The sequence below is a fragment of the Hippocampus zosterae genome, chromosome 5 (assembly GCF_025434085.1).
Source record: "Hippocampus zosterae strain Florida chromosome 5, ASM2543408v3, whole genome shotgun sequence".
NCBI lineage: Eukaryota > Metazoa > Chordata > Actinopteri > Syngnathiformes > Syngnathidae > Hippocampus > Hippocampus zosterae.
The window spans coordinates 21,613,938-21,639,158 of record NC_067455.1 but is presented as its reverse complement, the minus strand read 5'-3'; the positions used below and the strand labels follow the sequence as shown (position 1 = coordinate 21,639,158).

General features: G+C 41.4%; 1 long non-coding RNA gene across 2 annotated transcripts in view; it reads right to left on the bottom strand.

The window, feature by feature from the left end:
* Positions 1–13,273: 13,273 nt before the first annotated feature.
* The window catches only part of LOC127600387 (uncharacterized), a 68,339-nt gene continuing 56,391 nt past the window's right edge, over positions 13,274–25,221 (bottom strand). Inside the window, exons 4-6 of one of the 2 annotated variants that reach the window (XR_007962328.1) lie at positions 24,265–24,372; positions 13,861–13,884; positions 13,274–13,737 (exon numbers count right to left, since the gene is read on the bottom strand). This is a non-coding gene — a long non-coding RNA (uncharacterized LOC127600387). Of the gene's footprint in view, positions 13,738–13,860; positions 13,885–23,930; positions 24,373–25,221 lie in introns of those variants that run through there. The other variant, XR_007962327.1, reaches the window with a different exon arrangement.

Here is a 25,221-nt window from a genome sequence, read left to right as displayed (position 1 = left end):
AATGTTCAATGATAATTAATATTTATTCATTTCTTAACTGGTCAAAATGAAAAATGCTGAATATTTTGACACCGTAATGTTATGTTGCAGACACCAAGTGACCTGACTGAACCCTCTGGAAACCAAGAATGGAGTTAGAGACCCACTTCATCCTTACAACAGGTTACTACTTCTTATCATGATATACTAGGTTTGAGTTTTCAGCTTTCTTTGACAAACACAGGAGAAGTTATAAATCAGAAACATGGACTCTCCATGATTTCAGTCGTCATGTCCTCATATTTCTTTAGACCTGAAAAACCTGAGTGTGTTTCAGGTGACATGACTTTTGTCTTAACCTAACTCTGGAGAGGCTGTGTCTAAATGTCCCCATATTGCTGTTCCACAGAGCAGAACAGTGTTAACTTTCTATAGTGTGGTACATTATTCCCAAACTCTCATGTGAGCAATGTTCAATGATAATTAATATTTATTCATTTCTTAACTGGTCAGAATGAAGAATGCTGAATATTTTGACACCGTAATGTTATGTTGCAGACACCGAGTGACCTGACTGAACCCTCTGGAGACCATGAATGGAGTGAGAGATCCACTTCATCCTTACAACAGGTTACTATTTCTTATCATGATATACTAGGTTTGAGTTTTCAGCTTTCTTTGACAAACACAGGAGAAGTTCTAAATCAGAAACATAGACTCTCCATGATTTCAGTCGTCATGTCCTCATATTTCTTCAGACCTGAAAAACCTGAGTGTGTTTCAGGTGACATGACTTTTGTCTTAACCTAACTCTGGAGAGCCTGTGTTCGAATGTCCCCATATTGCTGTTCCACAGAACTGAACAGTGTTAACTTTCTATAGTGTGGTATATTCATCCCAAACTCTCCTGTGGGCAATGTTCAATGAGAAATAATGTTTATTCATTTCTTAACTGGTCAGAATGAAGAATGGTGAAACTTTTGACACCGTAATGTTATGTTGCAGACATCAAGTGACAGGTACCTGACTGAACCCTCTGGAAACCAAGAATGGAGTGAGAGACCCACTTCATCCTTACAACAGGTTACTACTTCTTATCATGATATACTAGGTTTGAGTTTTCAGCTTTCTTTGACAAACACAGGAGAAGTTATAAATCAGAAACATGGACTCTCCATGATTTCAGTTGTCATGTCCTCATATTTCTTGAGACCTGAAAATCCTGAGTGTGTTTCAGGTGACATGACTTTTGTCTTAACCTAACTCTGGAGAGCCTGTGTTCGAATGTCCCCATATTGCTGTTCCACAGAACTGAACAGTGTTAACTTTCTATAGTGTGGTATATTCATCCCAAACTCTCCCGTGAGCAATGTTCAATGATAATTAATATTTATTCATTTCTTAACTGGTCAGAATGAAGAATGCTGAATATTTTGACACCGTAATGTTATGTTGCAGACACCGAGTGACCTGACTGAACCCTCTGGAGACCATGAATGGAGTGAGAGATCCACTTCATCCTTACAACAGGTTACTACTTCTTATCATGATATACTAGGTTTGAGTTTTCAGCTTTCTTTGACAAACACAGGAGAAGTTATAAGTCAGAAACATAGACTCTCCATGATTTCAGTCGTCATGTCCTCATATTTCTTGAGACCTGAAAAACCTGAGTGTGTTTCAGGTGACATGACTTTTGTCTTAACCCAACTCTGGAGAGCCTGTGTTCGAATGTCCCCATATTGCTGTTCCACAGAACTGAACAGTGTTAACTTTCTATAGTGTGGTATATTCATCCCAAACTCTCCCGTGAGCAATGTTCAATGATAATTAATATGTATTCATTTCTTAACTGGTCAGAATGAAGAATGCTGAAACTTTTGACACCGTAATGTTGTTATGTTGCAGACATCAAGTGACAGGTACCTGACTGAACCCTCTGGAAACCAAGAATGGAGTGAGAGATCCACTTCATCCTTACAACAGGTTACTACTTCTTATCATGATATACTAGGTTTGAGTTTTCAGCTTTCTTTGACAAACACAGGAGAAGTTATAAATCAGAAACATGGACTCTCCATGATTTCAGTCGTCATGTCCTCATATTTCTTTAGACCTGAAAAACCCGAGTGTGTTTCAGGTGACATGACTTTTGCCTTAACCTAACATCTGGAGAGCCTGTGTTCGAATGTCCCCATATTGCTGTACCACAGAACTGAACAGTGTTAACTTTCTATAGTGTGGTATATTCATCCCAAACTCTCCCGTGAGCAATGTTCAATGATAATTAATATTTATTCATTTCTTAACTGGTCAAAATGAAAAATGCTGAATATTTTGACACCGTAATGTTATGTTGCAGACACCAAGTGACCTGACTGAACCCTCTGGAAACCAAGAATGGAGTTAGAGACCCACTTCATCCTTACAACAGGTTACTACTTCTTATCATGATATACTAGGTTTGAGTTTTCAGCTTTCTTTGACAAACACAGGAGAAGTTATAAATCAGAAACATGGACTCTCCATGATTTCAGTCGTCATGTCCTCATATTTCTTTAGACCTGAAAAACCTGAGTGTGTTTCAGGTGACATGACTTTTGTCTTAACCTAACTCTGGAGAGGCTGTGTCTAAATGTCCCCATATTGCTGTTCCACAGAGCAGAACAGTGTTAACTTTCTATAGTGTGGTACATTATTCCCAAACTCTCATGTGAGCAATGTTCAATGATAATTAATATTTATTCATTTCTTAACTGGTCAGAATGAAGAATGCTGAATATTTTGACACCGTAATGTTATGTTGCAGACACCGAGTGACCTGACTGAACCCTCTGGAGACCATGAATGGAGTGAGAGATCCACTTCATCCTTACAACAGGTTACTATTTCTTATCATGATATACTAGGTTTGAGTTTTCAGCTTTCTTTGACAAACACAGGAGAAGTTCTAAATCAGAAACATAGGCTCTCCATGATTTCAGTCGTCATGTCCTCATATTTCTTCAGACCTGAAAAACCTGAGTGTGTTTCAGGTGACATGACTTTTGTCTTAACCTAACTCTGGAGAGCCTGTGTTCGAATGTCCCCATATTGCTGTTCCACAGAACTGAACAGTGTTAACTTTCTATAGTGTGGTATATTCATCCCAAACTCTCCCGTGAGCAATGTTCAATGATAATTAATATGTATTCATTTCTTAACTGGTCAGAATGAAGAATGCTGAAACTTTTGACACCGTAATGTTGTTATGTTGCAGACATCAAGTGACAGGTACCTGACTGAATCCTCTGGAAACCAAGAATGGAGTGAGAGATCCACTTCATCCTTACAACAGGTTACTACTTCTTATCATGATATACTAGGTTTGAATTTTCAATGTTCTTTGACAAACACAGGAGAAGTTATAAATCAGAAACATGGACTCTCCATGATTTCAGTCGTCATGTCCTCATATTTCTTTAGACCTGAAAAACCAGAGTGTGTTTCAGGTGACATGACTTTTGCCTTAACCTAACATCTGGAGAGCCTGTGTTCGAATGTCCCCATATTGCTGTTCCACAGAACTGAACAGTGTTAACTTTCTATAGTGTGGTATATTCATCCCAAACTCTCCCGTGAGCAATGTTCAATGATAATTAATATTTATTCATTTCTTAACTGGTCAAAATGAAAAATGCTGAATATTTTGACACCGTAATGTTATGTTGCAGACACCAAGTGACCTGACTGAACCCTCTGGAGACCATGAATGGAATGATAGATACACTTCATCCTTACAACAGGTTACTACTTCTTGTCATGATATACTAGGTTTGAGTTTTCAGCTTTCTTTGACAAACACAGCAGAAGTTATAAATCAGAAACATGGACTCTCCATTATTTCAGTCGTCATGTCCTCATATTTCTTTATACCTGAAAAACCTGAGTGTGTTTCAGGTGTCATGACTTTTGTCTTAACCTAACTCTGGAGAGCCTGTGTTCGAATGTCCCCATATTGCTGTTACTCAGAGCTGAACAGTGTTAACTTACTATAGTGTTGTACATTATTCCCAAACTCTCCTGTGAGCAATGTTCAATGAGAAATAATGTTTATTCATTTCTTAACTGGTCAGAATGATGAATGCTGAAACTTTTGACACCGTAATGTTGTTATGTTGCAGACATCAAGTGACAGGTACCTGACTGAATCCTCTGGAAACCAAGAATGGAGTGAGAGATCCACTTCATCCTTACAACAGGTTACTACTTCTTATCATGATATACTAGGTTTGAATTTTCAATGTTCTTTGACAAACACAGGAGAAGTTATAAATCAGAAACATGGACTCTCCATGATTTCAGTCGTCATGTCCTCATATTTCTTTAGACCTGAAAAACCAGAGTGTGTTTCAGGTGACATGACTTTTGCCTTAACCTAACATCTGGAGAGCCTGTGTTCGAATGTCCCCATATTGCTGTTCCACAGAACTGAACAGTGTTAACTTTCTATAGTGTGGTATATTCATCCCAAACTCTCCCGTGAGCAATGTTCAATGATAATTAATATTTATTCATTTCTTAACTGGTCAAAATGAAAAATGCTGAATATTTTGACACCGTAATGTTATGTTGCAGACACCAAGTGACCTGACTGAACCCTCTGGAGACCATGAATGGAATGATAGATACACTTCATCCTTACAACAGGTTACTACTTCTTGTCATGATATACTAGGTTTGAGTTTTCAGCTTTCTTTGACAAACACAGCAGAAGTTATAAATCAGAAACATGGACTCTCCATTATTTCAGTCGTCATGTCCTCATATTTCTTTATACCTGAAAAACCTGAGTGTGTTTCAGGTGTCATGACTTTTGTCTTAACCTAACTCTGGAGAGCCTGTGTTCGAATGTCCCCATATTGCTGTTACTCAGAGCTGAACAGTGTTAACTTACTATAGTGTTGTACATTATTCCCAAACTCTCCTGTGAGCAATGTTCAATGAGAAATAATGTTTATTCATTTCTTAACTGGTCAGAATGATGAATGCTGAAACTTTTGACACCGTAATGTTGTTATGTTGCAGACATCAAGTGACAGGTACCTGACTGAACCCTCTGGAAACCAAGAATGAGTGAGAGATCCACTTCATCCTTACAACAGGTTACTACTTTTTATCATGATATACTAGGTTTGAGTTTTCAGCTTTCTTTGACAAACACAGGAGAAGTTATAAATCAGAAACATGGACTCTCCATGATTTCAGTCGTCATGTCCTCATATTTCTTGAGACCTGAAAAACCTGAGTGTGTTTCAGGTGACATGACTTTTGTCTTAACCTAACTCTGGAGAGCCTGTGTTCGAATGTCCCCATATTGCTGTTCCACAGAACTGAACAGTGTTAACTTTCTATGGTGTGGTATATTCATCCCAAACTCTCCCGTGAGCAATGTTCAATGATAATTAATATTTATTCATTTCTTAACTGGTCAGAATGAAGAATGCTGAATATTTTGACACCGTAATGTTATGTTGCAGACACCAAGTGACCTGACTGAACCCTCTGGAGACCATGAATGGAGTGAGAGATCCACTTCATTCTTACAACAGGTTACTACTTCTTATCATGATATACTAGGTTTGAGTTTTCAGCTTTCTTTGACAAACACAGGAGAAGTTGTAAGTCAGAAACATAGAGTCTCCATGATTTCAGTCGTCATGTCCTCATATTTCTTCAGACCTGAAAAACCTGAGTGTGTTTCAGGTGACATGACTTTTGTCTTAACCTAACTCTGGAGAGCCTGTGTTCGAATGTCCCCATATTGCTGTTACACAGAGCTGAACAGTGTTAACTTTCTATAGTGTCTTATATTAATCCCAAACCCTCCTGTGAGCGATGTTCAATGAATAACAATGTTCATTCATTTATTAACTAATCAGGATGAATAAATTTGAATATTTCTGACACTGCACTGTTGCTATGTTGCAGACACCAAGTGTTCCGATCCTGATGAAACCTTTTGAAGATCAAGAAAGGAGTGGAAGATCCACTTCTTCCTTACAACAGGTTACTACGTCTTATCATTATATACTAGGTTTGAGTTTTCAGCTTTCTTTGACAAACACAGGAGAAGTTATAAATGAGAAACATGGACTCTCCATGATTTCAGTCGTCATGTCCTCATATTTCTTCAGACCTGAAAAACCTGAGTGTGTTTCAGGTGACATGACTTTTGTCTTAACCTAACTCTGGAGAGCCTGTGTTCGAATGTCCCCATATTGCTGTTCCACAGAACTGAACAGTGTTAACTTTCTATAGTGTGGTATATTCATCCCAAACTCTCCCGTGAGCAATGTTCAATGATAATTAATGTTTATTCATTTCTTAACTGGTCAGAATGAAGAATGCTGAATATTTTGACACCGTAATGTTATGTTCCAGACACCAAGTGACCTGACTGAACCCTCTGGAGACCATGAATGGAATGAGAGATAAATTCTCAAAATTCTCAAATTTTCAAAATTCTAATTATTTCCTGGAATACCTTATTTTGATTATTTTATTTTTCCATTTTTAATAAATAATGCCTTCTTTTACAGGTGGGAATAAGAGACGCACGTGGACAGATTATGAAGTGAAGGCTGTTGAGCGACATATGTTTGATTTCATAACAAGCCATAAAGTTTCAGGTAAAACGAGCTGTGAGTCCTGTCTCCACGCAGAGCCAGCAGCTCTGAACGACAGAGGCTGGGTGTCCATCAAAAACTACATCCACAACAGGATATAACTGCATTAAAAAGGGAAATGAATGGCTAGTCCATTGAAATGCGAGCACGTCTGGGTACATTTCAGTTCAAGTTAACTAAAGCAATAGCAATGGTGCATTTAGGGTGGGATGGTCAATTATGGATTTCATATTTGTTGTTGGATACTGTGTTTCACGTTTGTTGTTTCATGATCTTCAAGAGCAATTTGGAAAATCCTTGAAGATGTATGAACATGTAAATTATACTGTATATCAGGCATGTCCCGATCTGGGCCTGGAGGGCCACTGTCGTGCCTGTTTTCCAGCTCTCCCGGCTGCATCACACCTGTTTCAGATGATCAGTTCATCAGTCAGCTCTGATGCAGCATTAGAACATCCTGGGAGAGCTGGAAAACAAAAAGACAGCGGCCCTTGAGGACCGACCTTGGACACTCCTGCTGTATATAAACGTACGTACGATATACAAACTTCTCACAAAAGATAGGCTTATTAGGTTTGAGGTGATGTTTCGGAAAAACCCTAAAACATTTGAATTCATCCTATTTCAAGAATTTCAATACTTTTTGAAAAGTTGCTTTTGTCTAACGGTAGCTAAAGAAGTTGCTACACACATGGCACAATATATGGCCAGATTCATTAAAAATTCTTCATCGCAGTATTCACATTTTGACATAATCTTCTTCAGTTCAAACAACCCTCATCTATTGCAGTGCTTTGTGTCATGGAGAGGAGGTGGCATGTTTTCTGTGTTCATAATTTCATATTGTCAGCAATTAAAAAATAAGAAAGTGGACTGACCACATATTTAACCATCTCTTCTTCTTCACAGCTTATTTTACTATCTTGTATTATTAATGTGAATATTTGAGGGATGACGGGTATAACGACTGTTTGGCACATTCGCCTCACAGTTCAGCAATTGATATTTGAATGTTTGAATCTGGGCATCCTTCCTTTGTAGAGTTCTCCCCATGCCCGAGCATGACAATTGGACACATGTGCCTAACATATACTGTTGGTATGTAACATGAGTCAATTTAAAAATACACACTTTACTCTTAGCTGGTCTTCATAAGTCATATATACTTGAAAATGATGTGTATCCAGGGGGCTCAAAATTCACAAAAACATGAAATGGTAGTGTGTTTGAGGTGACTGTCTCCATAATACACAAAAACCTGTCAATGTCCTCATATGTAGTAGTTTTGTCATAAATCAAAAAAAAATTACGTCCTAGCCAAAATCTGAGTAGATGGCTGTCTTCCTGATTTTTTTTCATGGTTACCATATTTTTTTGGAGCCTGTAGGACCACGGGAAAGGCATGTACCCATATGTCGGGTGAACAAACGGACGTCCTGAAAATGCACCAAAACACGTATGTGTGTGTGTGTGTGTGTGTGTGTGTGGTGTTTGTGTGTTTGTAGGCCGGGGACGATAGCGGATGATTAAGGAGTGGCTGCTCTGTTGACATGAGATACTAATGAGGATGAAATGAGAAGGTCAGGGCTCGTCTCCAGGAGGGGGACACTGCATACCCCCACCATTACCCATGCAACATCTCCACCCACGCCACCACCTCCCTCTTCCTTCTCTTACCCCCTACTTTCCCCCTTCCTCAGGATATACAGCTAATCCTCCTCTTCATCGGCGCAGACCAATACACACAAAAGCACCTGTGTAGGCATTCATGCAGAGATGGACGCATGAATACAGAGTCATCTCTGATTTTCATAATAGTGGTAATTAGCAGCTCAACAAGGCTTGCTCTGCATTACAATTAGTGTTTCTGTATGAGCATATCAGTCTGCCCTCTGTTGCAGATAGTCAGCCGCGTGGTACCAAAGCTGATGTCATACTTGCTTCATTCAATCAATTGACGTAGTTTCATATTACAGTGGTACCTCTACTTAGGAACGTCTCTTCTTACAAAGTTTTTATTTTTAATTTACGGAACGTCTCAAAAGGAAAATATTGTCTCTTGTTACGGAAGAAATTTCAAGATACAAATGGTAAAAATACAGTATGGCCTGCAACTCGTAGTTCCGAATTTCTTGAACGCAACATAATTACAGCTGCTCTGCCATTGCCTCTTAGCGTGCATCCTGGCATCCCATTGGCTAAGAGGGACTTATACGTGCGTCTACGTGTGTATATAGATAAATACAGTATGTGTCTATGGAGCGTCCTCGTCATTCACCGCTCGGGCCATGAGATGTTCTGATAGTTTTACGTAAATGTGAATCACCCAGAAAAGGTGTTTACCAGTCGGGCGATTGCTCACTATGTTGATGTTTACCTCGGACATTTTTGAATGATTGTTAAAAGCCGACAAAAGCAAACGTCTTTGGATCGGTTCTTGACAAAATGCCAGGCAAAAAACACTTTTGAGAGAGAACATGGACTAAAGAAAGCAAAAGGACACTGATAAAAGTTAAATGACCATCATTTTTATTCTTTAGTCTTTAGTTCTTTGTTTTTATATTATGCAGAACTCTGGTTAATTGTGCAATTATCTAATTGTAAAATGTATTTGCTACATATTCTGATGCATTTTTATGCTTTAGGACACATTTATGTCTGAATTTGGAGGGGTGGGGTGGGGCTTGGAACGAATTATGGCATATGCATGGCAAAGGTGTCTCTACTCACAAATTTTTCTCGTTAAAAAATTTCTTCCAGAACCAATTAATTTCGTAAGTAGAGGTAGCACTGTACTGTTCAGTAGGCACAACCAAAGTTAACGGTGTGATAGATAAACTCAAAAAAGAGAATCATAGTCTGTCTTCTCAAATCTGACCAATGTTTACATGTAAAACAAATTTGGATAATCTATCATCACATTTACCAGGAACCGAAATGGTACCCTCAAAATTGTCATAAAAATTCAAAGTCAGCACTGCATACTATATATATATATATATATATATATATATATATATATATATATATATATATATATATATATTCATCCATCCATCCATTTTCCAATCCGCTTTATCCTCACAAGGGTTGCTGGAGCCTACCCCAGCTCTCATTGGGGAGTAGGACACCCTAAACTGGTTAACAACCAATCGCAGGGCACATCGAGACCAACAACCATCCGCGCTCATACTCACACAAAGGGACCATTTGCAGTGTTCAATCAGCCTGCCATGCATGCTTTTGGAATGTGGGAGGAAACCGGAGTACCTAGAAAAACTCCACGCAGGCCCAGCGAGAACATGCAAACTCCACACAGCGAGCTGGAATTGATCCCTGCCCTTTATCTATGATCACGATATCTGGTTGGTTCGCCATTACCATCTTGTCAGTCTGGATCTGGAAATCCCACAGGATCTTCGCTCTGTCATTCTCCACCACCTTCGGAGGTGTTTCCCATTTTGACCTTGGGGTTTCCAGTCCATACTCCGCACAGATGTTTCGGTAGACTATGCCAGCCACCTGGTTATGGCGTTCCATGTAGGCTTTCCCTGCCAGCATCTTACACCCTGCAGTTATGTGTTGGATCGTCTCAGGTGCCTCTTTGCACAACCTACACCTTGGGTCTTGTCTGGTGTGGTATATCTGGGCCTCGATGGCTCTGGTGCTCAAGGCCTGCTCCTGAGCAGCCAGGATGAGTGCCTCTGTGTTGTCCTTCAGGCCAGCCCTCTCTAGCCACTGATAGGACTTCTTGAGATCCTATGGGACTTCCAGATCCAGACTGACAAGATGGTAATGGCGAACCAACCAGATATCGTGATCATAGATAAAGGGCAGAGGAAAGCCGTTGTAGTGGATGTTGTGGTCCCAAGTGTTGGAAACATCAGGAAGAAGGAACATGAGAAACTCGAGAAATACCAAGGGCTCAGAGAGGAGCTGGAGAGAGCTTGGAAGGTAAAGGTGAGAGTCGTGCCTGTGGTGGTCGGAGCACTCGGGGCAGTGACCCCCAAACTAGATGAGTGGTTGCAACAGATCCCGGGAACAACATCGGACATCTCAGTCCAGAAATGTGCAGTGCTGGGAACAGCAAGGATACTGCGCAGAACCCTCAAGCTTCCTGGCCTCTGGTAGAGGACCCGAGCTGAATGAGGGACGGACACCACCCGAGGGGTGAGCTGAGGATTTTATATATATATATATCTGGATGTACCTCTCGGGTATCGGCCTTTTTCAGACATACAGGAAAGAGTCTCAGATATGAAGAACTGGACAGCACCAGGCCCGGACATGGTCCACACCTACTGGCTAAAGAAACTCACAGCACTCCATGAGCGCCTAGCAGTACAAATGAACCAGCTGCTGAGGGATGGGACTCAGCCAGAATGGCTAACCGAAGGGCGAACCATCCTGATCATGAAGGATCCCTCAAAGGGTGCAGCCCCATCCAACTATCGGCCAATAACCTGTCTCTCCACAACATGGAAGCTCATGTCAGGCATCATTGCGACTAAGATAAGTGGACACATGGATCAATACATGAACGAAGCACAGAAGGGCATTGGTAGGGATACCAGAGGAGCCAAACATCAGCTCCTGGTTGACAGAACAGTCGCCCAAGACTGCAGGTCCCGACGTACCAACCTGTGCACAGCTTGGATTGATTACAGGAAAGCCTATGACTCGATGCCACATACATGGATCACTGAATGCTTGGAGTTGTATAAGGTGAACAGGACCCTAAGAGCCTTCGTTGCGAACTCGATGAGGATGTGGAAAACCACACTTGAAGCCAATGGCAAGCCACTTACCCAAGTGTCCATCAAATGTGGCATATACCAAGGTGATGCACTATCCCCACTGCTGTTCTGCATAGGACTGCACCCCCTAAGCCAAGTAATCACCAAGACAGGCTATGGATACCGCCTCAGAAATGGAGCTACAATCAGTCACCTCCTCTACATGGATGACATAAAGCTGTATGCTAAGAGCGAAAGGGACATAGATTCCCTGATCCACACAACCAGGATCTACAGCAGCGACATCGGGATGTCATTCGGGCTTGAGAAATGTAGTCGGATGGTGACTAAGAGAGGAAAGGTAGTCCGCACTGAAGGGGTCTCACTCCCTGAAGGAACAATAGCAGACATTGAGGACAGCTACAAGTACCTTGGTATACCACAAGCCAATGGCAACCTCGAACTGGCAACAAGGAAAGCGGCTACGGCCAAATACCTCCAGCGAGTGAGGCAAGTCCTAAGAAGCCAGCTCAATGGCAAGAATAAGACCCGGGCAATAAACAGCTATGCCCTGCCAGTGATCAGATACCCTGCAGGAATAATAAGGTGGCCAAAGGAAGAGATTCAGACCACGGATGTTAAGACTCGAAAGCTCCTAACCATGCATGGAGGGTTCCATCCCAAATCCAGCACCCTGAGACTGTACGCAAGCCGAAAGGATGGAGGCCGGGGACTAGTGAGTGTGAGAGCCACTGTCCAGGATGAAACATCCAAGCTCCATTAATATATCAAGGAGAAGGCTCCAACGGATGACGTACTCAGAGAATGTCTCAGACAATGGGGAACAGAAGATGAGGTGCTGGAAGAGGGACCATCATGGGAGGACAAGCCCCTACACGGGATGTACCACCGGACCATAACTGAAGTGGCTGATCTCAAGAAGTCCTATCAGTGGCTAGAGAGGGCTGGCCTGAAGGACAGCACAGAGGCACTCATCCTGGCTGCTCAGGAGCAGGCCTTGAGCACCAGAGCCATCGAGGCCCAGATATACCACACCAGACAAGACCCAAGGTGTAGGTTGTGCAAAGAGGCACCTGAGACGATCCAACACATAACTGCAGGGTGTAAGATGCTGGCAGGGAAAGCCTACATGGAACGCCATAACCAGGTGGCTGGCATAGTCTACCGAAACATCTGTGCGGAGTATGGACTGGAAACCCCAAGGTCAAAATGGGAAACACCTCCGAAGGTGGTGGAGAATGACAGAGCGAAGATCCTGTGGGACTTCCAGATCCAGACTGACAAGATGGTAATGGCGAACCAACCAGATATCGTGATCATAGATAAAGGGCAGAGGAAAGCCGTTGTAGTGGATGTAGCGGTCCCAAGTGATGGAAACATCAGGAAGAAGGAACATGAGAAACTCGAGAAATACCAAGGGCTCAGAGAGGAGCTGGAGAGAGCCTGGAAGGTAAAGGTGACAGTCGTGCCTGTGGTGGTCGGAGCACTCGGGGCAGTGACCCCCAAACTAGATGAGTGGTTGCAACAGATCCCGGGAACAACATCGGACATCTCAGTCCAGAAATGTGCAGTGCTGGGAACAGCAAGGATACTGCGCAGAACCCTCAAGCTTCCTGGCCTCTGGTAGAGGACCCGAGCTGAATGAGGGACGGACACCACCCGAGGGGTGAGATGAGGATTTTTATATATATATATATATATATATATATATATATATATATATATATATATATATAGATATATATATATATATATATATATATATATATATAGATATATATAGATATATATATATATATATATATATATATATATATATATATAGATATATAGATATAGATATAGATATAGATATATATCTATACACAGACACACACACACACACACACACACTCACACATACATACAAACACGCAGTTCTAGTCTGAACACCAGGAGAAGCACAAGTTTAAAATGAAGACAAATGTGATGGTTGTCCACCGATGCAGTAAAGCGACCTGTGTGAGTGCAGGGGGGCTCTTATTAATGGAGGTGTGTGTGGGTCTCTATCAGCATTGTGAACTGCTGACCCCGACAAGAGGAAGGAAGTGCTTGGCCAGCTGCATGCCATTTTTCATCTCTTGGGTAGATCTCAAAAGAAAGAGGCATAGGGTGGGTGGGGGAAGGAGGGGAGAGATGGGGAAAGTCAGGCAGGGACTGACTGAGGGACTGAAAAAAAAAAAGTTAGTCCAATCAAGGGTGGTGAGTTGTTGGATGGAGGCCTCCAAAACCAGGGTACTTGTGTGTCTGCCTCACCTCGTTAATCAAAGGTTGACGTGTATCACACACGTACACTGAGAAAGATATACACACACACACATATACACGCGCACATACACACTATACATTTGATCATTCTGAGAGACTCATTGGAAGAAAAGAATCATCTGCTTGCCCCCGAGAAGAGGGTCTGATACCTGGCACAACTTTCTTCAGTTTTTCTGCCCAAAAAATGTAGAGATAATTATGAAGGATGTAACATTTTATAGAATTACACTTGAAAATACACAAACATCCAAAATAGATACATTAACGTACCTTGTAGTTATCTCATTTTAATTCAGTGTGATTGTGCTGGCCTTCTCTGTCTGATCCTCAGCAAGTGAGCCAGAGGAAAAATGAGCCTGCCAGTGGTTAATTGAGCATACAGATTCCTAATGTGTCAGGTGGTGGCCTTGCAGATGAGCAATGACACTTTTTCTGAATGCATCTCCCTTTGTTTCCTCTTTAAGGCTAATGAAGTCGGCCTTCCGTTACCACCTGGACGAGAGTCTCTGCCACTCGAGACACCCTGGTGTCAGCATTCACAAAGTCCACAACGAGGCATCATTTTGCCCCCACCCACAAACAGTGCACGTATGTAATGTTTCATAGACACACAGTGATTACACACATTGCACAAGACAATGCATGCACATGAACAGGATTATTAGGTGGACACTCATGAAAGCCACTTTGTCTGGCCAATGTTTACATCATATTCATTACTAAAGCCGCAGACCTGTTTATTTTTACTGTCTTAAAACAGCAAGTATCCATTATCCAAAGTTTGTGTGTATGTGTGTGTGTGTCTCAGTTGTCTTTGTTTTTTTCTTCATGCCTTTAGGTCACAAACTAATGAGCTTTGTGAGGAAACATGGAAGCGATTAGATGGGTTTGGTTGATGAACTGAGTGATGACATTGTACATGCATTTGTTAAAACAGAAACGAGCCTGAAAGGAGGTGAAACTAACTGGATTACACAGGTGTTATTGTATTTATATCATTTATAACTTGTTAATGTTGACTATTGTTTTTTTCTTTTTTTTTGCCAAGATCTGAACTTCTTTCGGATCGACTCCTTTGTGTCCCCCTGTCTCCTTATTTGAAATCAACGGTCTCAAACTTGGGCCTTACACTGGACAGTGATTTCAAACTCGATCGGAAAATTGACTTGACTTGACTTTTCCCTGACATCACGGGGAAAAGAAGTTCTGCGTTGAAGGTGTTCTATTACCGTATGTTTGCTCATTGGGGACTGAAGCAGTCAAGAGCTGCACTCTTTGACCTTCACCCAGGAAGAGCAATGAATACTCCAGGCTCTTCTCACTTGGGTTCATGCCAGGTGATCACAGTTGTTGGCCATCTCAGCCAAACACTAAGAGCCCAGTCCACATTCTGGTAGCACCAATAAATAGTGAACAGGCAACATGAGTGTTAAAATGAAATGCAATATAATTTTCGAAATCTAAAGAGGTTGAATTTTTCACCATAGTGGGGATGCTTCAACACACAGTCGATCTAAAAATGACACATACCCCATTAAATTTTATGTAATTGTTTAAAAAAATACTAAAAAATGATATAAAAAATTACATCAACATCACATTAAGATCATCTTTCAACCATTAAAGTGACCGATATGATTATTATTATTTTTTTAAAGGTGAAATAAAAAGATACAAGCCTGTGGAAAAAACGTGTTTTGGTCTGATTAAATCAAGTTTAAGCTTTTCGGTCATCATTCTTAAAGGTATCTTTGGTGCAAACACAGTATTGCTTCGGACCAAAAGAACAGAATACAGTCCCGACAGTGAAGCATGGTGTTGGCATCATCAGGCAATGATTGTCTTCAGCTGGAACTGGGGCCTGAATCCAGGTAGGGCGTTATGACGAGTCTGATAAAATACCAGTCAGTGTTAGCACAAAACTTTCATGCTTCTGTCGTATGGCTAAAATTCTGAAGACAGCCATATCCACAGCTATAAGAGGGTACGCAAACTCGTAAAACCACATTATTTCAGATGTTACATTTTACTTCGCCTCATTGGGAAAAATAAAATAAAATAAAAATATATTGGCCGGCCCGGAAGTCCAGTGGTTAGCACGTCGGCTTCACAGTGCAGAGGTACCGGGTTCGATTGCAGCTCCGGCCTCCCTGTGTGGAGTTTGCATGTTCTCCCCGGGCCTGCGTGGGTTTTCTCCGGGTGCTCCGGTTTCCTCCCGCATTCCAAAAACATGCGTGGCAGGCTGATTGAACACTCTAAATTGTCCCTAGGTGTGAGTGTGAGTGTGAATGGTTGTTCCTTTCTGTGTGCCCTGCGATTGACTGGCAACCGATTCAGGGTGTCCCTCGCCTACTGCCCGAAGACAGCTGGGATAGGCTCCAGCACCCCCCGCGACCCTAGTGAGGATCAAGCGGCTGGGAAGATGAATGAATGAATGAATGAAATATATATAGAGAGGGGGGTTGAGAGAGAGAGAGAGAGAGAGGGAGAGAGAGAGGGAGAGAGAGAGAGTTGCTGTCCTGTGAAAAAATGTGCATGTCTAATTTTGTCATTTCATGTTTTAAATGTTTACCTAAATGGGGTTTCTGAAATGTGGGTGTTCTATTAAGGTGAAAGAAATTCTAAATTAGAGATATGGACATACTTGTTTTTACATTACAGCGATGAACACACACACACACACACACACACGCACACGCACACGCACACACACTATTGCAAAAGTAGGTATACAGTTATACCATTTGAAAAAAAAGTAAATAACAAACAGAATGTCTCTTCATTTCATTACACAGTAAACATTGGAAAGAAACAGACAAAAATATAGACATTCATCATATAATATGACACAAATTTCACCAATGTGCTACTCCCAGAGGTGTCAAATCCAGGTCCAGAAAGTAAAAACCCTGCCACAGTTTAGCTTTAGCCACAGGTGCTTCTACTCAGGGACCTCATTTACCTGCTGGTTGAGCAGAAGCACCTGTGGATAAAGCCAAACTGTGGCAGGGGTTTTCCTTTCTGGCCTTGGATTTGACACTTCTTGGTACTACTGAATATGTATTTTATGCACCCCACTGCAGGCTCTTTCTATCTATCTCTCTTATCCCAGCTATAAGCTATCTTTGGTCAATAGGCAGGGGACACCCTGAACTGGTTGCCAGCCAATCGCAGGGCACATAGCGACAAACAACCATCCGCACCCACACTCACACCTTGAGTCAGGCCGGAGCTAGAAACATACCCTGCACCTCTGCACTGCGAGGTTGACTGTCTCTCTTTCTCTCTTTTCTTCTATGTGTTTGTGCGTATGTATATATATGATAGATAGAAAGATAGAACTATATCTATCTATCTATCTCTATACACACACACACACACACACACACACAGACACACACACACACAGAATGTGAAAACTAAATGATGACCTGGGAGTGGATTTTCACTCTCATCCCATCCCACTCCCACAGAAAAAATAAAAATCCTGTCCCGTACCATCCCAGTGAAAACGAACGACCTTCATCCCATCCTGTTCCTGTTCAGCATGTATCCCACTCCCATAATGCCCCTGTGTTTAAGGTCAGCTACATTAAAAAGTAGCATTTTCCTCATTCAGTGACCATCTTCTTGACTCTCACAGTTTTGTGTTTTTTTCCCCCCTACTGGATAAAACCTCTCCCGTGTGGTCCTGTGAGCTTTTTATCCTGTAGCGTCCAAATTCTGTGATTAAAGGCGAAGTTGACTCCGCGGGATTCCCGAAAAAATATGTCCGCCTTAGTGTAGATTTTCCAAATCCGATGTTTTTAGATGTTCCTGGTTTTTAAATTTCTCTTTCCCCACTTGAAAACATCCATGAACTAGCTGGTGTTACTTACACACAGACCCCCGCCTGCCGCTCGCGCACACACTCACACACACACACACACCCCCACACACACACACACACACACACACACACACACACACTCCACGGTCCTTGATTTTGGATTGATAGATGGTAGGGAAAAGAAGGGGGCTGAAATACATAATCTCCTGAAAAGAATTAGGCCCTCTGGGATTTTCTCAAAAGTGGCCCCACTCTGCACTGTGGCTGAGGAGGGAGAGGAGGAGAGTCCTGGTTTATGTGGGAGGGGCCTAAAAAAGAGGTACTTCAAACTGTAACCTGAGCTTGAAGGAGAGCCATCTGTCAAATAATTAGTTGTTGCCCAGCACAAAGGTTTTATTTCCAGGAATTTCATCTGGGCAGGATTGAATAATATGCTTGGGTATTGTGTGGGGTCATGGGAACGTCATCTCTGACTCGTAGGCCATAAAAGATGGCCAAATGATAATGAGAAAAGGCTCTAGTGACTCTTGTATTGGTTTCCAGCTTCCTCCCCCTCCCTTATTTTCCCTCAGTCGCTCTGTCCTTTTCACCCTGGTCATCTTATTGCACAATAACAAATTGATGGTAAAATAATAAATGACGATTATTACAATTGTTACGTTTACACGTATAAATTCACATCGCAAAGAGAAGACGAATGGCTATGGCAGGGGTGCCCAAACTTTTTGGATCAAAGATCTACTTTTTGATCAACTAACCTCACGGGATCTACCCTTACCGGCGCGCGCACGCACACACACACACAAATTAAAGATTTACCTGCTTTATTTTATTTTTTAAATATTTTTTTTGTGAAAATGAGACTGATTAGTGTGCAGTGTATATTAACACAAAAAATATATTACTAACATGTACAAAGACACACAAATGGTTGTTTGTTTTTTTTCTTCTCGACACTCCTCGGATCTACTTGGGACCTGTCTTAGATCTACCGGTAGATCAGGATCTAACTAATGGGCACCCCCGGGCTGTGGTATCAATTAGCAGTTTCTCCCCAGTATATTTGATTTTGAAGCTGTATGATTGAAGAGCATATTGGAACATTCCTGAATAATCTGAAATTAAACAAGTATTAGAATTTAAAACGTATTGGAATTAATACAGTAGAATAGTACAAACTAATAAAACACGAAAAATGTATAATACACATTTTAAGAAATGAACTAGTAATTACACCCACCCTTATTTCCAAATTGCTAAATCTAAGATTAAAAAAAAAGACAACCATATGCTTTCCTATTTTAAACCTACTTGCTCCGTTGTCTTTTTTTGTATGTTGACCCCTAACCCCTCAGAGCAGCCAACCAGGAAGTGTATAGTGTTAAAAGGGATTGATTAGTCTGTGGACTATAGATGATTGTTTATATCACTCCATAGTGCAGGTTTGACCCCCAGTGACCTCTCTGTGGACCAATCTGCTGAAAACCATGACCTGCGTCCATTTGCAACAGCACTAATTAGCTTTGACAGGGTCTCCCTTTGCATCTGGGTTGTAAAATGAAGCCCTGCAGTGCCCTGATTGAGGGAAGACGTGGCCCAGCGACTCCACCATTTGCCTCACATTTCCTCCTGCCGAATGTCAAACACATTAAACTTAATGTACCAGCAAATCTTACTCAATTATTTCTATGTTGTTGAGGTATGCGTGAGTACGGTATATGTTCATGTGTCCGTCTGGTGGCGGTAAATGCTGCTCATATGTCAGTGTACGTTCAACTGTCTGAGCACATTGATGCATGTTCCTGTTTAAATGTGAGAGTTTGCAATTGTAACCGGGAGATCCGCGCGGGGTAAATGCGTTCATCCACCAACACACTGCACAGGGATGAGGAAAGTTGCTTTTAAGTAGAATAATTGGATTATTGCTTCCTGTGATTTTCGCTAATTATAATGAAAGCAAGTTTACAATTTCCCAATTATTATTCTATGCCGACTCCGCTCCTCCTCTAATAAAGAGAAGCACTGATGCAAAACAAAATGCCACAACTCCATTTCCTGCCTATGCCTTGGAGCCATTTAGAGATCAGCAACCTTCAAAATATCCATGCCCCGCACCTCATAACAGGCACAGGACGCCCATAACATTTTATACAGCTGTGTGCAGAATAACATAAATGTTTTTAAAAAAGTGAGTAAAGTTTAAAATCCTTACAGTATCTTTGATTCTATTCAAAATAAGGACATAAGGAAATCAAACTAAACAATTTGTTACTCATATAAAGTGAGGGAAATTATTAAACCGGAACACCCCAAAACAACAAGCTTACTTGTTTCAGTCCACAAACAAATAGTTGCGCTATTTCTATCTTGGCCAGCAGGTGTGTATGGCAAATTACAACTTCTTCAGCACATCGTTTTCGCTTCCCTCCACCAAACAACTGGTCTTTGCGTTGGCTTGTTATTGATAGCTCAGCTTCGCATACTGTAGACATGTAAAGTGCAATCATCCTGGGCTGAAATAGAAGGTGCCATAATCTCGTCGACTTCAAGCAACAAAGATGTGAAGCACTACCAAAAAGCAATCATTAAGATGCTGCTAAATGTTAAGTTAGCATTCACTGATAGAAAAACAAACTCAAACATGGACCCAACATAAGATATAGCGGGTGTAAGAGCTCTGTTCTTTACTACATCAAATAAATTGCGCTAACAAATCATTTCGAATCTCCTGCTTTCAGTCACTAATTCACCTCTCATGTCCGGACTGTCAGTCTTTCAACAAATTCCCTGTATCACAGTACATCTGACAGTATTTCGTCTTGGATTTCAGGATAAGTGAGAGGATTTCAGTTCAAGCTCAGAGCTTAGCATGAAAATGCGGTCTGGAGTGAAAAGCTAAGGATTTACACAATGTGGGATCTCCCACACACACCTCACACAAACCTTTTTTTTTCCTTGCGAATGGTACTCCCTCACTGCTTCTTTCTCTCATTTTCTCTTTGTGGTGTTTTGTTGATTTAGCTGTGAGTGGCTGCCTAACACAACATTGGCCAACTCCTCAAGGAGCTAAATACAGCTAACCCCATTGCAGAGTTATTCTATCACCGGCCTCCAAGGGGAGCGCAAAAAGGATGTATTTTAATTAAACAAAACCCGGGGGCTTCAGCATTACTTTAACGTTCCGACGTCAGGACGTTGAGATGGTGAAAAAAAAAAGAACAAATGGGGATATGTTCCTTGTGTGGATACAGACAAGTTACAAAATCCAAAATCAGACTGAATTGTTGATCGACTCAACTGGCCCACCCAGAGCACATCTTGGGCTTTTGATGACATGTAGTTCGGATGTGTCCAGATGAGCGATCATACCGCAGACGCATCACAGACATATCCAATTTATATCCACATGCAAAACAGGCAAATATGTTGTATTAAAGAAGAGACAAAGACATTTTACATATTTGAAGATGAACACCATTGTTATAGAAACAGAAAATACAGTTACCCGAGCAAACATTCATCCATTTTCTGATCCGCTTACCCTCACAAGGGTTGCCGGGTGTGCTGGAGCCTATCCCTCCATCTTTGGCAGGAGGCAGGGGACACCCTGAACTGGTTGCCAGGCAATCACAGGACACACAGAGAGTATCTACTCTAACAATGATACAGAGGGACAATTTTGAGTGTTCCATTAACCTGCCACACATGTTTTTGGAATGTCGGAGGAAGCCCGGAGAAAATGCATGCAGGCATGGGGAGAACATGCAAACTCCACACAGAAAGGCCAGAGCTCGAAATGAACCCAGCACCTCTGCACTGTGAGGCCGACGCACCAGCCAGTCGATTCCCAGGCTGCCCTCTACCAATACATTACTTCCAAAAAAACTCCACACATCTTAAAGCACAGCAGTTCACAATCAATTATTATCAAGATAAACATTTTCGAGAAAAATCACATTGTACTCACCAGAGATGCAAATGCAGAGCCTCCTGCCGGCCAGTCTGTGTGAGCTTGACTATTCCACTCATACATACAGTGAAAGAGCTGTCCCAAAATTTCCGAATTGAAACAAGCCACTCAAAAACACTGTTGGTTGATCTAGCCTAATAAAGTCTAGTTTTTGTTGAAAAGTGAGTCTTGAAAGTGAATTTTTAATCATGGTTTGACATCATCTTCAATGGTAAATCAAGCTTTGATGCACATCGAGCTCAACCAATCAGATGCAAAACATGGCTGAGTGTGTTTTTGTGTGTTCGAGGCCAGACCTTGAGATTGTGAAGGCATTGGGAAAGTAACTTGTGCATGACAACACATCCAAGCTGAAATCTATTGGACAAAAAGAAAAAAAAAAAAGAAAAAAAAACACAAACAACAGCCAACATACATGCCATAAAATGAAGACAAAACAGCAGACTGTTGGAAATAAGTTCTTACCATTTCATGTAAGCTGTAAATGTAAGTCTGTGCTTTTGATAGCCTTTGGGCCTGCAGAGAAGGCCTTGAAGGCCCTGATGGCACACTACTCTAAAAAATAAAATCTAAATGCAATCTAATACTGACACACTGTTCAGCCTATGGACACTAAAAATGAAAGGTTCTCCAGGATTTCAACTAATATATGATATACACTAAATATAACTTTGTCAGCTAGTGACATACGAGCCCAATTCCAATGAAATTGGGCCATTGTGTTGAATAGAAATAAAAACAGAATAACATCATTTGCTAATCGTGTTCAATCTATGTTTAAGTGAGTACACTACAAAGACTCTATATTTAAAATTCAAACTGATAAACGGTACTGTTTTTCTAATCATAATAATCATTAACTGCAAGATGTTCCAAAAAAGCTTTGACAGCTGGCAATAAAGACTGAGAAAATTGAGGAATGCTCATCAAACACCTTTTTGGAACATGCCACAGGCCAACTGAGAACAGCTGGGTGGCTAGGGTATAAAAGGACCTTCGCTAAATTGCTCAGTCATTAACAAGCAAAGATGCGGCGAGATTCACCTCTTGGTGGACAACTGCGTGAGAAAATAGTTGAACGGTTCTGGGACAATAGTCCACAATTGCAAGGAATCTCAAAATCTACTGTCCACAATATCATCAAAAGGTCCAGAGAATCATGGGGAACTCACTGCACATAAGCGGCAAGTCAAGTCAAGTCAACAGTATTTATAGAGCACTTTCAAACAGCCATCGCTGCATACAAAGTGCTGTACATGGAGCGATTTAACATATACAATAAACAGTAAGACGAATCAGTAATAAGTAATAAGTAATAATTTTTGGCAAGGCCAAAAACCACCATTGAATGCCTGTGAACTTCAATCCCTCATTTGGGACTGCATTAAAAATCGACATCAATGTGTAAAGGATATCACCACTTGGGCCCAGCAAGACTTGAGAAAACCAATGCAAGTAAATGCAGCTCCGGGCGTCATCCATAAGTGCAACTTAAAACTCTTCTTTGCAAAGCGAAAGCCATTTATCAACAACATCCAGAAAAATCACCGGCTTCTCTGGGTCCAAGCCCATCTTAGGTCGTCTGATGCAAAATGGAAAAGCGTTCTGTTCACATTTCTAATTTTTGGTGGTATTTGTAGATGTTGTGTTCTCTAGGCCTAAAAGGAAACAAACCATCTGGACTCTGATGGACCCAAAGTTCAAAACTAGCATCTGTGAAGGTATGGACCTGAGTTAATGAAAATGGCATGCATAACTTACACATCTGTGAAGGCACCATTAATGCTGAAAGGTGCATCCAGGTTTTAGAGAAATATATAATGGCATCCAAGCACTGTCTATTTCATCAATGCCCCTTCTTCTTTCAGCAAGACAATGCCAAACCCCATTCTGCACATTTTACAACAGTGTGGCTTTGTCGTAAAAGAGTGCGGGTACTAGTCCCGGTCCAGACTTCCACTACTGCCAAAAGTGTACTGCTACTGTGTATTTATTTATTTTTTTTTCTAAGATTAGCACATCATACATACAGTGTTCTCATAAATGATCCACATTTTTTTTTTACAATCTCATCACATCTTATAACTCATACTCGATGGTAAATATTTTTTTAGTTTGATAGTATGATGGTAAGGTGAACCGTTGTTCCTACGGTGAAGTGGCTGTTTTCCTGATACAGAATGTAGCATACGTACTGCAGCAAACATGTCTAACAGACTCTAATAACAAGTGAAGGGCTTGGGCGGACTCCCCCACAATAACACACTCCTTTCTCTCTCTCTCTCTCTCTCTCTCTCTCTCTCTCTCTCTCTCTCTCTCTCTCTCTCTCTCTCTCTCTCTCTCTCTCTCTCTCTCTCTCTCTCTCTCTCTCTCTCTCTCTCTCTCTCTCTCTCTCTCTCTCTCTCTCTCTCTCTCTCTCTCTCTCTCTCTCTCTCTCTCTCTCTCTCTCTCTCTCTCTCTCTCTCTCTCTCTCTCTCTCTCTCTCTCTCTCTCTCTCTCTCTCTCTCTCTCTCTCTCTCTCTCTCTCTCTCTCTCTCTCTCTCTCTCTCTCTCTCTCTCACACTTTTACTGAAGCGCAGGTTAATCCTGGAAATAAAAAAAAAATAAAAGCAATACATTGAGAACATGAGGGGAATCCAGAATGCCAGTTGCTGGTAGGAAAGATGGATTGCCTGAATTCTCCACCAATCACCAAACAACACATCGGCTGCAGCATTGATTGATGAAGTATTTAAGTCGTCAATCTCCCATCACCTTCTTTTCTTCTCTCTCTTTCACCCAAATGGCTGGAGAAAAGCGATGCCGTTTCTGCAGATTGGAAGAACTCTGATCCATCAGACACTCGGGAGATGTCCAGCTTCTCTGTTTTGAGGATCAAAATGAGAAAGGGTTGACCACCAATTTACTCACGTAAAAAAAGACAACTTAGTTGAAACAGACTTACTGTATCTGAATTGTAACATTCTGACTGAACCTTCTGACCAACACTTGGTCTTTGTACCCACACAGTCTAACATAACAGGTCTTTGTGTATATGAATCAACCCAATAATATTGATTAGAATTCATGATTAACAGTAACGATATTGATAAAAAAGGAACGTTGGCCCTCACCTCTGACCTTATTTGTAGACCTTTTTGTACTCGATGATGTATTCAATATCATAATCATGCTTGAGTAGACTTTGCTTGGAAAAAAATCAATTTGAGTGCGCAAATGAGCAGAGAGGGAGTGAGAGAGAGCGAGAGAGAGAATCACACCTGCATTATATTGTGTTGACAGTGCATTGAGGAGCAAACACATCACGAAGCTCTTGGAGTTATGGAGATACCATTGATCCAGCAGTTAATCCATTTTCCCGCATTGGTACAGCACAAAGTCCCTTCCCCCGCCCACCTCATCCATTGTGTCCCTCTCCTAATATGATACCCCCCGAAGGTTCCCCAAAGACCTGATTTCTAATCAATGCTTGTGGTTGGTGGGATCATCCTGTCTATGCAAATGAATGACTTCACTTTTTTTCCCGTGGTCTCATTCCATCGATTTGTTTTATTAGCCCATTGATCTCTATGCACCCACCATCACCCTGCAGCTCTTGGCTTCCTATTTGTTCACTGTACAGCACGCATTCGCTGAAAAGGTATGCACGTTTCTTTGTAAACTGAGAGGTGTTACATGCCTGTTGGGGATTTACTCTGATGTCTTTCATCA